The following is a 12,919-nucleotide window of genomic DNA, read 5'->3' as shown; positions in this document are numbered from 1 at the left end:
TATTATCATGCAAAACATATTTCCACATTGGTTGTTGTTGTAAAAGAATACTCTTATAAAACCAAAAACTCAAAATTAAAACCCAAATAAAATAAGGTGAAGTATCATGTTTTTATCAGCATTTTGGCTCCAAAAGTTCTTTCTCTGGAGGTAGAAAGCACTCTGTGACAAAAGTCCTTCAGAATTGTTCTGGATCATTGTATTGCTGACAATAGTTGTCTTTCACAGTTGATTATCATACAATATAGTAATATTTTATTATTTACAATTTTCTCCTGGTTCAGCTTATTTCATTTTTCAGCAGTTCATGTAGGACTTTCCACCTTTTTCCTGGAATAATCCTATTCATCATTTTTTTTGCAAAGGGGAAATGATGTAAACTTTAATATAGTAAAAAAGACCCAAAAAATCAATATGGCAGTGGAATAAGCTGCTTTAGAAGTTGGTGAATTCTTTCTTACTGTAATTCTTCTAAATAAAGGCTTGAAAATAATTGGTTGGGTATTCTTTTGGAGGAATTTTTATTTAGGTATGGGTACAGTTTCTGTGTTTCCTCCCAACTTTGAAATTCCCTGATGTGTAATATATATGTTATAGGGAGACACCAAAGATTTTTGAAGAAATGTATGATATGACATCTATGTTGAATGAATGAATGAATGAATGATCAGCTATATACCTCACCAGGCAAGGGTTTTCATGTTCCATGGCTCAAAGAATATAAAACCTTGATTACCTTGAGCTTATCTTAATAAGGAATGTATTGTCTACATAAGAATTCATCTCAGATATGGAGAGACAAAGAGAATTTTAAGTTGACAAATATTACTTCTGAGACGCTGAGCAATTTGAAAAACCATTCCTTCTTTTTAAACTCTTTCTTTTTCCTATCCCTTTTGACTGCATATGTAGCACTGACACAAAGCAAATGAATCATTGTATGAACCCGTACTACTACATCCCCATTAGGTAACTGTGATGTGGGCAGAATTTTAATTAAATAGACTATTCCCAAATTAAGATCTCTCTCTTTGTCTCTCTGTCTCTGTCTCTCTCTTTCTCCCCACTCCTTCTTTCCTCGTTAGTTCTCAATAAGACTTTGTCTATACCCAGAAAGAGACACTCAAATACTGACTTCTTTGAAATGTTTCCCTTTCCTAATTACTGTAGTCCTAGGGAGAAACTGTTTATTCCCCAAGTGAATTTTTTCTCACTTGCTACATGGGTATAACTCAGATTAACACTAATCTAAGTTATGAATGAATGTCAGAAGGCTGAATTTGCATTACAAAATTACAGTTGTCAGTATATCTGTCAAAAACTGTGATCTCTTGGGATTTCAGACTTGGCTCTCAGATCCGTCCATGGTGCTAAACATGGCACACCAATCCTTAGAACCAATGCCTTAGATTTAAAAAAGAAAAAATTAAAAAATGATCTATTCAGAAATAGGGTTTTTCCTCACCTGAAATTGTCATTTAACTAGGATAAGAAAAACACTGCAATAATAACAATAAAATGAGTGTGCACAAAGATACTCGTGCGAGAAGGAGATTTAAGTGGAAAAGTTGATGCACAGAGACAGTCCCACTCTCTCGGCGTTGGAAGCCTGGGTCCAGTGGCACAAAAAATTGTTACGTCTGGAGACTTCCTCAGCTGCATTGGATGGCTGTGTTGTCCTTTGTGCTCTAACACGTGTTCATCATTTCTTAAAGCACATTAGTATACCAACACAATCTCATACTGCAGTTTGTTTAGCCATTCCCCAATTGATGAACACTCAGTTTCTAAAGGAATTCTTATCTTCAATGAGCTTTTGTACCTCATTTTTTCCCATTTTGTCATTTCTATAATTTAATAAATTATTTTCTTCAGTGAATTGTTATACTACATTTCCAATTTGATCCTTTCTGCTATTTAAAGAGTATTTTCTTCTTTCAATTATTTTTGACTCTTTTACCATTAATCATATTCAAGTGACTATTGTTGCTTTTATCTAGTTGTTCATTCTTTTTTACAAATTAAAAAAAAATTATTTTATTCTAAATTTTACAAAACCAAATAAAAAAGAATTTCCAAATAAAAAGAAAAAGATTGTACATAAATGAAATCACAAATGCCTTATGCACTTAACTTACTTTTCGTCATATTTACATAATAAGTCTCACAAGTATCCCAGGCCCTCTCTACCTACCCCCTTTCCATCACAGAAGGTATCATCCAAGAAATTGATATGTTCATACAAATTAAATCATTCATGTTTTCACCATTCATTTTCCCTTTTAGAGAAAACATTTATAATTTATTCTTTTTGTATTAATTTTATGTCCATTCTTTCATCACAATTTTTTTTGCATCACTAATTTTTTCCCCAATTTTTCTTTTAACCCTCTTCTCCCTTTCTTTAACTCTTCTGGGAATTCTTGTTAGACTTAAGTGAAATTAATATTTTTCTTTGAAGCTTTACTTGTAGTTATGTTAACATTAGTGTGTTCTTCTGAATTTATGCCTTGATGTTCCCTGCCATCTTAATAGCTTTCTATGTTGTTGTTTTTTGTGTCATTTCCTCAAATTTCTAGTGCTTCTTTTTACCTTGGAACTGTGACTACTATCTTTGCTTTTTTGTGATTGATCACAAATGCTCCTCCTTGCTGCCTTGGAACTTCAACCCAGAATTTCATATGGGCAATAGAGTTGATAATATGTGCCAGCAGTGCCTTCTGCCAGCAAAGGATTATGTGTAATTTCTTTCTGACCAGTTGTCCAACTCTGTTACTGTCTCTATGGTGAGAACTCAGAAGTACTGCTGGTGCTACTATCATAATCATCTCTAAGGTCCACAGCAGCAGCTTCTGCTTCTGCTCTGGTCTGATACCCATCTCAGTATCAGAAAACCTCTGCTGCTAATTTCCTAAATTGTCTTAGACTAAGAAATATCTCATTTTGATCGTTTGTTGGATATGCCACTCCAAAGTTTGATTTGATGGGTTATTTGGATAGGAATATTAGGAGAGTTCAGTTGGATACTGTCTATTTTTTGCCATCTCAGCTCCCAACCACAACTTGCATTATGGTAATTACACACACCCAAATATTATTAACATATGGTAACAAGAGTACATTACAAAAAATTAGCAGGAATCTTGATACAAAAACCTAATTGTATTGTATAAATTCTTAAAGAGCTACATTTTATTGTATCCTTTTTTTCTTATAAAATATCCCATTAAATTTTAATCTAATCCTTTTGTATATGAACCAACTCATTATGTTATGCTCTCTTTTTCCTAACTGGTATTCTGCTAAGACTGGAGCAATTACCCCCATTAGATTTTGCTTGCTCTTTAGTCGATGTGATGGGACCTTTTCTTTCTCATCTTATATATCTGACTTCCCTGTTCTCAAAGTCTGTCTCTTTACAACTAGGTAATGACAATTTTCACAAAAAAATTTTCACATTAAGAAACCTGAATGTACTCTCATAGCCTCTTGAAAAGAACCAAGTTAGATTTTTTTAATGTGTTCATGAAATTACAAGGTTGTTTTTTTTACTAACTTTATAAATTCTACAATTATATGATAGCTAATTCATTAATTTAACATTGATTTTTGTCTACTATGATAATTATTATCTCTTCAATTATTATGCTATCTCATCTGTAGTGATCATGAAGTCCTAGGTAGGAAGCAAAACTTTGATATTTGGGGGAGAAGTAATGTCTTTATCTCTTATTTAATTAAAGACCTTGAATTTGAATGAGAAAGTAAAGTATGGCGATAACTCATTTTATAGATGGCACTGAGGAATAAGAATATTTTTCTCTTTCATGACTTACAAAATCAGTGTGAAAGGGCTTCTGGAAAGGGATAGAATATACCTTCCACAGATCAGGAAGAATATATTTTCCATGATAATTGCATTTTTAACCAGCAGGTCTGAAACTGTATGAGAGAAAATGCCCATGTAAAACCTGGTTATAAAACCTCATTATTAAAGAAGACAATAACTTAAAAAAATAGTAATTATGTGAGTAAACAAAGACATAGCAGGAAAAGGAGCAGGGAAATCTCATAAATAATTGTGATAATATTTGTATTATATAAAACCACATATAGCTTGGGTATAGGAAGGCAAAGCAAATGTCATCAATAGTATATATAGAATGCTCCCATTTCTGTTGTCTTTGAGCATGTTCATATTTTTATTTAGAGCAGAACTGTAATAAGTTAATCTTCACCAGAGAAAGAGCTATTTTAGTGTACCAGATTTCCAAATATTGATTTTGGTTGTGCTATTTCGATGCATGAATAAAATGGAGGGAAAAGACAAGTTCAATTGTGGTAAGTCTGCGGTAAGTCACCTCACTTCAATTATTTTATGTGTTGTCACTGTTATTGGTTCCTTTTTTTAATTACTAGGAAAATTTTCCTGGTTCATCAGGAAAGAGTTTGAAAAAAAGAGAAGAGTCTATTAACTTCATAATTTAGATTCAGTTTATGGTAATGGAAACCAGGCCTGAACTACATCTTTGATTAAGTTCTATGAAGATCTTGACTACTTTCTTATGAATGTGTTTGAAAGAGTCCTATAAACATGACCATGATACAGGTGTCCGATAAAACAAAACTTTATAAAAGAAACATCCAGTAATTTATAAAATGGAATTTCAAGTAAGACTGCTAGAAACAATGTCGGTGGCTTCAAATGATTGTTGAATATGGAAAATGGAAATGGAAATAAGGAGAAAAATGGAATTTTTACATATGAAAACATATATAATTTCATAATTACCACCAGAGACTTGTGAGATGGTGATAATTAGATATTCCAGGAGTATCTAGGTGACACAGTAGATAGAGCACCAGGCATGGATTTAGGAGGACCTGGGTTCAAATTTGGCATCAGATACTTCCTAGTTGTGTGACTCTAGGCAAGACATTTTAATCCCATTTACTTGGCTTTTGCCTTTCTGTCACAGAGTTGTTACTAAGAAAGAAAGTAAGGGTTGTTTTAAATTAAGGATTTTGCAAGGAAAAAAATGTAATATATAGATATACATAAATAAAACTAAGAGTAACACAATTTACATCAAAAAGATACACATCTTCATGGAAGTCTTAAAATCTGAGTGGTAGTATGGAACACAACTTTTGAGAGAAGATATAAAAGAAAAAATTACATTGTAGAAGAATGATCCATTATGAACCACCTAATCAGATGAAATATATTATAAAAGATAATTTTATAATTGTGACTTAAAATCTAAATTAATTGGTCACCATGAGATATCCCAAATAATAAAATACCCAAGTCAGCTGGAAATTATGGTGATTTTAATTAATAGAGAGAAGGAATTAAGGAGAAGAGAGAGGGAGAAGAAAAAGTTAATGTAAACTGCTCTGGCTCAGGCTGAGTCAGGCAGGAGTTAAAGGGCCTACCTTGAGAGTCAAAGGAAAGGGAAATCAGTCTCATCACTCACCATGTGATCGTCTCAAGGAAGCTGTCTGAGGGAGCTCCTTCAGGCTGAGTTCCAGGATTGAACTGGTGCCCAGGACTGCTCACAGGAAAATCACCAGCCAGATTCACCACTCTGGGGAAAAAGTGTGAAGAGAGGAAGTGACACACCATATATAGATGGTTTTATGTCACGTTCTTGCATCTTCTTTGTACCAATGGTAGCTTAGCTTGACTTAGGACAGCCCAGGGGTCTGTCAGCTGTTTCTGCACATGTCTATCAAAGGCCATCTTCCTAGATACTTAATCCTTATGTATGGGTGCAGACATTTGTGACCATGTTAGACTTAGTAGGGTGGCAATGTAAAGTTCCCAAGACATTCCTGATCAAGTATCTCCATTTTTACAATCAGGAAATAGCTAAATCAAATCTTCTAAAGTACAGTCTGAGTAGGGTGGAGTAGTTTTAAAATTCACAATCGCCCCTCATGATCATTGGGAGACTAGTGTCCACATTGATCATTTAATATAATAATCTTGTAGTCCTAAAGCACTTCTACCTACAGATGTATACAATATTTAATTTATAAGAGGAAATTACAATAGTTAGGGAGGAATAGAATAGAGAGAAAGCAAAACCAATGTTTTGCTAGGCACATTGACAAAAAGCCAATTAGGGGCAGTCCCTTTTGGCATAAGAGTATACATATAAAACAATGCATTCAAACCCCACACAGTTCAAATCACCACATCCCAAAGTTCACTCTGGATCTTCTAGTGCAGCATGTTGTCTGTGGAGGCATCTTCATGGTGTCTTCTCCAAACAGTTCACTTTATGGATTCAGAGAGGTAGCATGTTTCTTAACCTAAAATTACTCTCAAAAGGAATTTAAACTTTGCAATTTAAAATAATAATATTTTATACATTTCCCCCCTGAAGAGGGTGTCTGAAAAACCCAGGGATCATTTAGAGATGCATGCCTGAGTTATGAGGTATATGAATCAATTGGCAAGAGAAATCAAAAACAACAAAAAAATCCAAATAAAAAAAGATAATTTCTGGATAAAGTATAGACTATCAAAGTTTTATGTGTAAAAATTCTAAGTAAAGGAAAAATAAACCTATAACAGGTCCTTGAATCAGGGCCCAATTAAAATGATATAAGCATTTATGCATTTACCCAATCAGTAGCCAGGACTACAGAAAGTTTCCACATTCTGAAAGACAGAATAGGGATTAGATTTTAGGAGCCACATAGGAGCCAAATTTGAGATACTTGGTAGAATGTGAGACCAGGAAGACCTGCCTTTAATCATGTTAAACAATCGCAACCTTGAACCCCCAAAAAGTTAAAGTCCTCTTGTCATGGCTCAACATTTTCATCAACCCCATTGGGATTGGTTAGTCTCTTTGACCTTGAGTTCTATCGGCACTATGCAGTTTAGCTTTGTACTTCTTTGGCACTGTGCAATGGCTCTTTTTATATTTTCTTGTCCTGGAACCAGACAGAATCATTAAGCAAAGTCCCATAAAAATTTTAAAAGCAATTAATGGCATCATTTTTATAGTCTAAAGCTTTTGGGTATGTATTGATATTATAGCAAATATATTTGAAACTTATATTACTGAAAAATCAAAAAAGTTAAATAAAATCTCAATACTTGTGCTTCATATATAAAAAGGAGAGAAAAAATAAAAAAACTGAAATAGTATATTGCACATGCAAGAAAAATATAATAATAAAAGAGTTTTAAAATTCAAAAATGTAGCTTATAATCAATCATTGACATACTGTATCAGCTAAGGAAATATAGAATACAAGGTTTCTCACCAAAAATGAGATCCATTTCCTCTTCATACCTGGCCATCATCCACTGTGAGTACAAACAAATGAATTTCACAAAGTCACAGTTTTTTTTTTTTAACAAAGAACAGTAGTACAACAGGTAATGCACATTCAAAAAGTACCAAAATCCCCAAAATTCACAATAGCCCATTTAATTACAATAGCAAACAAACCAACTCTCATATTTCATATAAGTTGCTGTATGACAAAAAAGAACCTATGAACTGATGGATATTTGTCACAATTTTTACACACATAGCAATGTTTCAACCTTGGCAAACATATCTTTAAACAAAGTAAAATTTATTTGGGTCTAGAACATCATCAAGAAATCTACATTGTTCTGGTGGAAGTAAAATGAGCTGAAGAGTTATAAATAAGAGATGCTTCCTTTTTAGAGCAAAGAGGGAATTTATTTGTAACCTAAGCCAATTATTTTCTTAAAGGAAAAAAAAAGGAAAAAATAGGTGGAGAAATGGAGATGGTAGGTATCTTAGGAGAAAGTAACCATATCAAGCTAAAATTCAGAACTGTGAAGGTAGGAAATGGGCATATTCAGAAAATACCCAAGGTTTTTAAACTGCAGAAAGAAGATAAGACCTCATGAATAGAGAATATTTAAAAATCAATAAAACTAGAATGGTTGAAGTTTCAAAAAGTAAATTCTTTCTCTAAAATCACTAATGGTCTCTATGGAGAAGAAAATAACAAATACGAATTATATAATGCTTTAAATTTTATAATTTACAAATATTATCTCATTTTATTCTCTCAACAACCTAGGTGACAGGTGCTATTATTATCCCCCTTTTACAGACAAGAAAACCGAGACAGGTAAATGTTTTTTGACTTGCTTAAGATTAAGAGACAACTATTAAGTGTCTGAGGTGAGATTTAAACTCACTTCTTCCCAACTCTCCATCCTGTATTACTCTATCCACTGTACAACATAGCTACCTCTAAAATGAAACAACATCTTAGGTTGCTTTGCAAATAATTACTTAATGAGCATATAAATAAATGTCATGTGTACCAAATGTGAAAAGAACAGAACAAAACCAACAATGAAAATAAAAACTTTTCACAAGCCTCTCTGAATAATGTCAAGAACACTAAAGCTCTACATGATCTAACTTAGCATAAAATGTTAAGAATAACAGTGTCTTTTTAGTAACATTTGAGGAAGAATTAAAAAGGAAAAGCCACCTCTTTGGATGAGTGGTGCAATGTTAACAGATGATAGAACTGAAGTGTAACTGATCATCTCTAATTTTCCCTCCATCTTCACTCAGCATCCAATAATATTCTAACTAGAGGGGCAGAATTAGCATTCTGATAAGAGAATTGAAGACCAAGATGAATAAGCAAATGGTAAAAGAATGCCATCCTTCTTAAATGTCTCCAAATTTTAAGCCTAAATAAATGACAACCCACAATACTGAAAAATCTTTCAGTTTTAATCATAGAGCCACCATTAGAAATCTTTAAGAAATTATATAGAAGGAGAGAAGCATAGAAAGACTTACATGAACTTATTTAAAATAGTGAAAAGAAAAGCATATACATAAGCCATAACTTAAACAATATAAATAGAAATAACCACCATGAAACAATAAAAAAAATTGATACTGAAAAAATGTAAAGAACAAACTTTGTCTTCAAAAATATGAGAAGACACTTTCTACCACTTTTGACAGAAATGAAGGGTGGGATCATATCAGTGAAATATTACATATAATGCCATTTTCCCCCTGTGTGGATTGGTTTTGCTAATTTTTTTTTCCTTTTCTTCTTTCTCTCTATTAAAAAAGAAATTTACTATAAATTCACTTTCTGGGAGAGGAAAGAGGAATCATGTGATGGATTTAGTCTGTATTTTAAAAAATATACCAATACAAATTACTTAAAAAATAGAAATCATGGAATTTGAAAGGAGTGCTAGATGACTAAATATGTGCATTTTAATGGTAGGAAATAACTGCATGTCAGAAGCTATTGAATAGAAAATGATGCTATTTCCCTAGAAGTTCTAGTATAGGTGATTAAATAGAAGTTCTATAAAAATTAGAAAGGGAAAAAAACAATCATTAGGAGACAAAATGAAAATTCTTAGTAAGAAAGAATCAATTTATAACTACTCTCCTTCCCCCCTTAGTTTTCCACAACAGTTTTAAAAATATTATTATAGACCTAGTATGTCTTGAGTTGCACAATTAATTGGAGAATATCTTGGAATATCATTTTTTAGAAAATAACACAATTTCAAGGATGATGTAGAAGATAAATTACTGACCTGGAAGATCTTAATTCAAATCAAGTATGTTATAGTACAGTGGTTCTCAACCTTTCTAATGCTGTGACCCCGCAATACAGTTCCTCATGTTGCAGTGACCCCAAACCAAAAAATTATTTTGGTGGCTACATCAAAACTGTAATTTTGCTACAGTTATGATTCAGAATGTAAATACCTGATATGCATTATGTATTGTCATTGCTACAAATTGAGAGGTTGAGAACTGCTGTTATAGTGGGATTTCTTTTGTTTATGATATGAACCAGAATGTATCTAAGATTTCTACCCAAGTCTCACATTCTATGATTTGGTGAATCCCACTTCAGACTCCTACTATCTATGTGAACCTGGGCAAATAACTTAACTACTCTGGACCTCAGTTTCCTAATTCATAAAATGCAATAGTTGAATATGATAGCCTCTATATTTTGAGTCCAAAGATTAATACCTTGTAGTGAGGTAAAGCTGGCAGATCTACTGTAATGTGTTAAGGGTAAAAATTAGGGTTGTTTCCTGAATATATTATATGCTAGTGGTCACTGGGGATTAATTCAATCCCAATAAAATACTCAAGTCAGTTTGGGATTGTTATGGTGGTTTAATTACAATAAAGGGGTGACAGTAAGGAGAAGAGAGAGAAAGGAAAGAGAATTTAAACTGTTCCACCCAGGCTGAGCCAGGCAGGAGTTCAGAGGCCTTGGCCAAGGGGCCTTCTCAATCTAGCTCAGCTACCAGTCACGAGGTCTCCTCTGAGATGAGGGGTCTCCTAGGAGAATATATCTTTAGGAGGTAAAGGAAAGGAGGAATCAGCCTAACCCACTCACCAAGCACATTAAGAACACCTCCACAAGCTCCCTACATTGCCGAACCCAATGTCTCTGTGAGAGAGATAGCCCGGAGAGAGGAAGTGACATGAAATATATAGACAGTTCCTTACAACACTTCCTGCATCTCACATGTACCAATGATAGCTTAAGCTGGACTTAGGATAGCTCAGGGGGGGGGGGGGGGGGAGTCTGTCAGTTGTTCCTTATTTGTCACTTGCTAGCACATGTCAGTCATAGTCCATCCTACTCACAGTTAATCCTTAAGTGGGAGTGTATACATTCCTTAGTTGCTAAATTTTTAAGACTAAGCAGGGTGGAGAAAATCTAAAATTCATAAGAGCACTAAAAATCTCTATACTTGGTTTTGTCCCTTTCAAAATTTTTATTAATCATTTAAATGAAGACACATAAGACATGCACAATTTTGCAAAATAGCTAACATTAATACTAATACCTACCTGTAATTTATACAGTGCCTAATATATGTAAGATGGGTAGTTTAAAAATGTGTAAAGATTAAAATTAATATTCAATATTCCAAGTATTATTTTGATACTATTTATTCAAATTCACTTAGAGTGGAAGAAATTAAAAACAACCATAGAAATAAAAAAAAAAAACAGAAAAGCCAAAAAGCCACTCCCTCCTTCACACTGATACCAGTTCAAGAGAGTTTGCATGGGCAGAAATGGAAACTCCTAACTCCATCCACATAAGAAGATGCACAAACAGGAAAAGGAAAAAGGGATTGTGAGAAATGTAGTCCCTAGGGTTCAAGATTCTAAATCAATACATATCTCCCTGTCATCCTTTGGGAGACCAGTCTCCCCAATGGATCATGAAAACATAACTAATTTATAACTTGAACTAGAGGTATATATAAATATTACAGTTTTAAAGGGAAACTACAATAATTTGGGGATAAGGGGAAAATAAAAGAGAAAAGGAAAAAACCCCAAGATACGTGCACTGACTTAAAAGCCAATTAGGGGGCAGTACCCTTTGGCATAAGAGTATACATTCAAAACAAAAACATTCAACATTCCCAAAGGTCAAATTCACCATATCTCAAAGTTCACTCTGGATTTTCTGGTGCAGCATGTGGTCTCTGCAGGCATCTTCACGGAGAGTTTAAGATTCTGGGAAGTAATATCTTGTTCTAAATTTGGCTCAAATTGAAGTCAAAGTTCATAACAATAACATAGTCCCCCTGAAGAAAATAATAATACATTCCTCCCCTGAGGAAGATACATGTAGGAATTACACAGGGATACATGGTTGAGTCATAAGGCAAATGAATCAAGTATCAAAAAAAAATCAAGGCATCAAAAAAACTAAAATAAAAAAATAACTTCTGAGTCAAATAAAAAATATAAAAAGAAAACTTGAAGAAAAAAACATTTTGGGAAGAAGGATAAAAAAAAAAGAAAAAGAGGAAAAAACATACCACAACTCACAACAGGTTCTTGTAGTGATCCATGTCCCATAAGCATACAACAATTAGTCAAAAACTCAATTTAGCAGTCCGGACTACAATAAGTTGTCATATCATGAGACAAAATATAAAAAAAGAGACTAACTCTCAAGACAAATGGGAAATAGATTTCCCTGGTTCAACTCTTTTCTTCATTTTTTTGGAAATTGGAGCCAGAGCAATCTATGTTATATCCTTGACATAGAGTGTGGTACAAGGAAGTCCTGCATTTAACACATGTTAAAAAACCAAAACCTCAAGTCTCACACATGATCAAGTCATTGTGCTTTTTGTGCAGAATGTCATCAATCCCTGTAGATTGGCTTGGTTTCTTTCACCTTTTAGGGCTCTTTTGGCACTTTGCAAGTCAAGTTCTGTGCTCCTTTGTGGTTCCTTTGTCCTTGGATTAGATATAGTCAGTCTCATAATAGTTAAATAACTAGTGGCAAGTTGCCATAGACCAAAGCTTTTTGGGTATACATATATATATATATATATATATATATATATATATATATATATATATATGTGTGTGTGTGTGTATATTTTAATATATATAAGGTAAACGGACATCTTAGGTTATGCTATTGCAAAAAGTAAAAATAGTTATAAAATCATTTTCAATACTAGTGACATGTTTCAAAGGAAAAAAATGAAAAAAGAAGGAAAAAAATCAAATACCGTATGACACATTTAGGAAGAAAACAAAATGCTAAAATTGTGTTTATTTCACAATTACAGAGGTAAAGTATAGGGACTCATTTTCAAAAAGTAAGATTCATTTCCTCTTTGACTTACCATGATCTACAGTGCGAGAGCAAATAAGGCAGATAAAACAATGTGAGTGCAAATGAGGTAGATAAAGCAATAATACATTCAAGAAAATACAAAAAAAAATAGTAAAGGCATAAAATGTTACAAAAGCCACATCAGATCAATACAGGCCACTAATATATATTTCCTTCTATGAGGTAGTACATGTGTTGCCCTACAAGGCAATTTGTGTAAATACAAGGATCAGTC

This window comes from Monodelphis domestica, chromosome 4, assembly GCF_027887165.1.
Source record: "Monodelphis domestica isolate mMonDom1 chromosome 4, mMonDom1.pri, whole genome shotgun sequence".
Lineage (NCBI taxonomy): Eukaryota > Metazoa > Chordata > Mammalia > Didelphimorphia > Didelphidae > Monodelphis > Monodelphis domestica.
Note: the sequence above shows the minus strand (reverse complement) of the source record.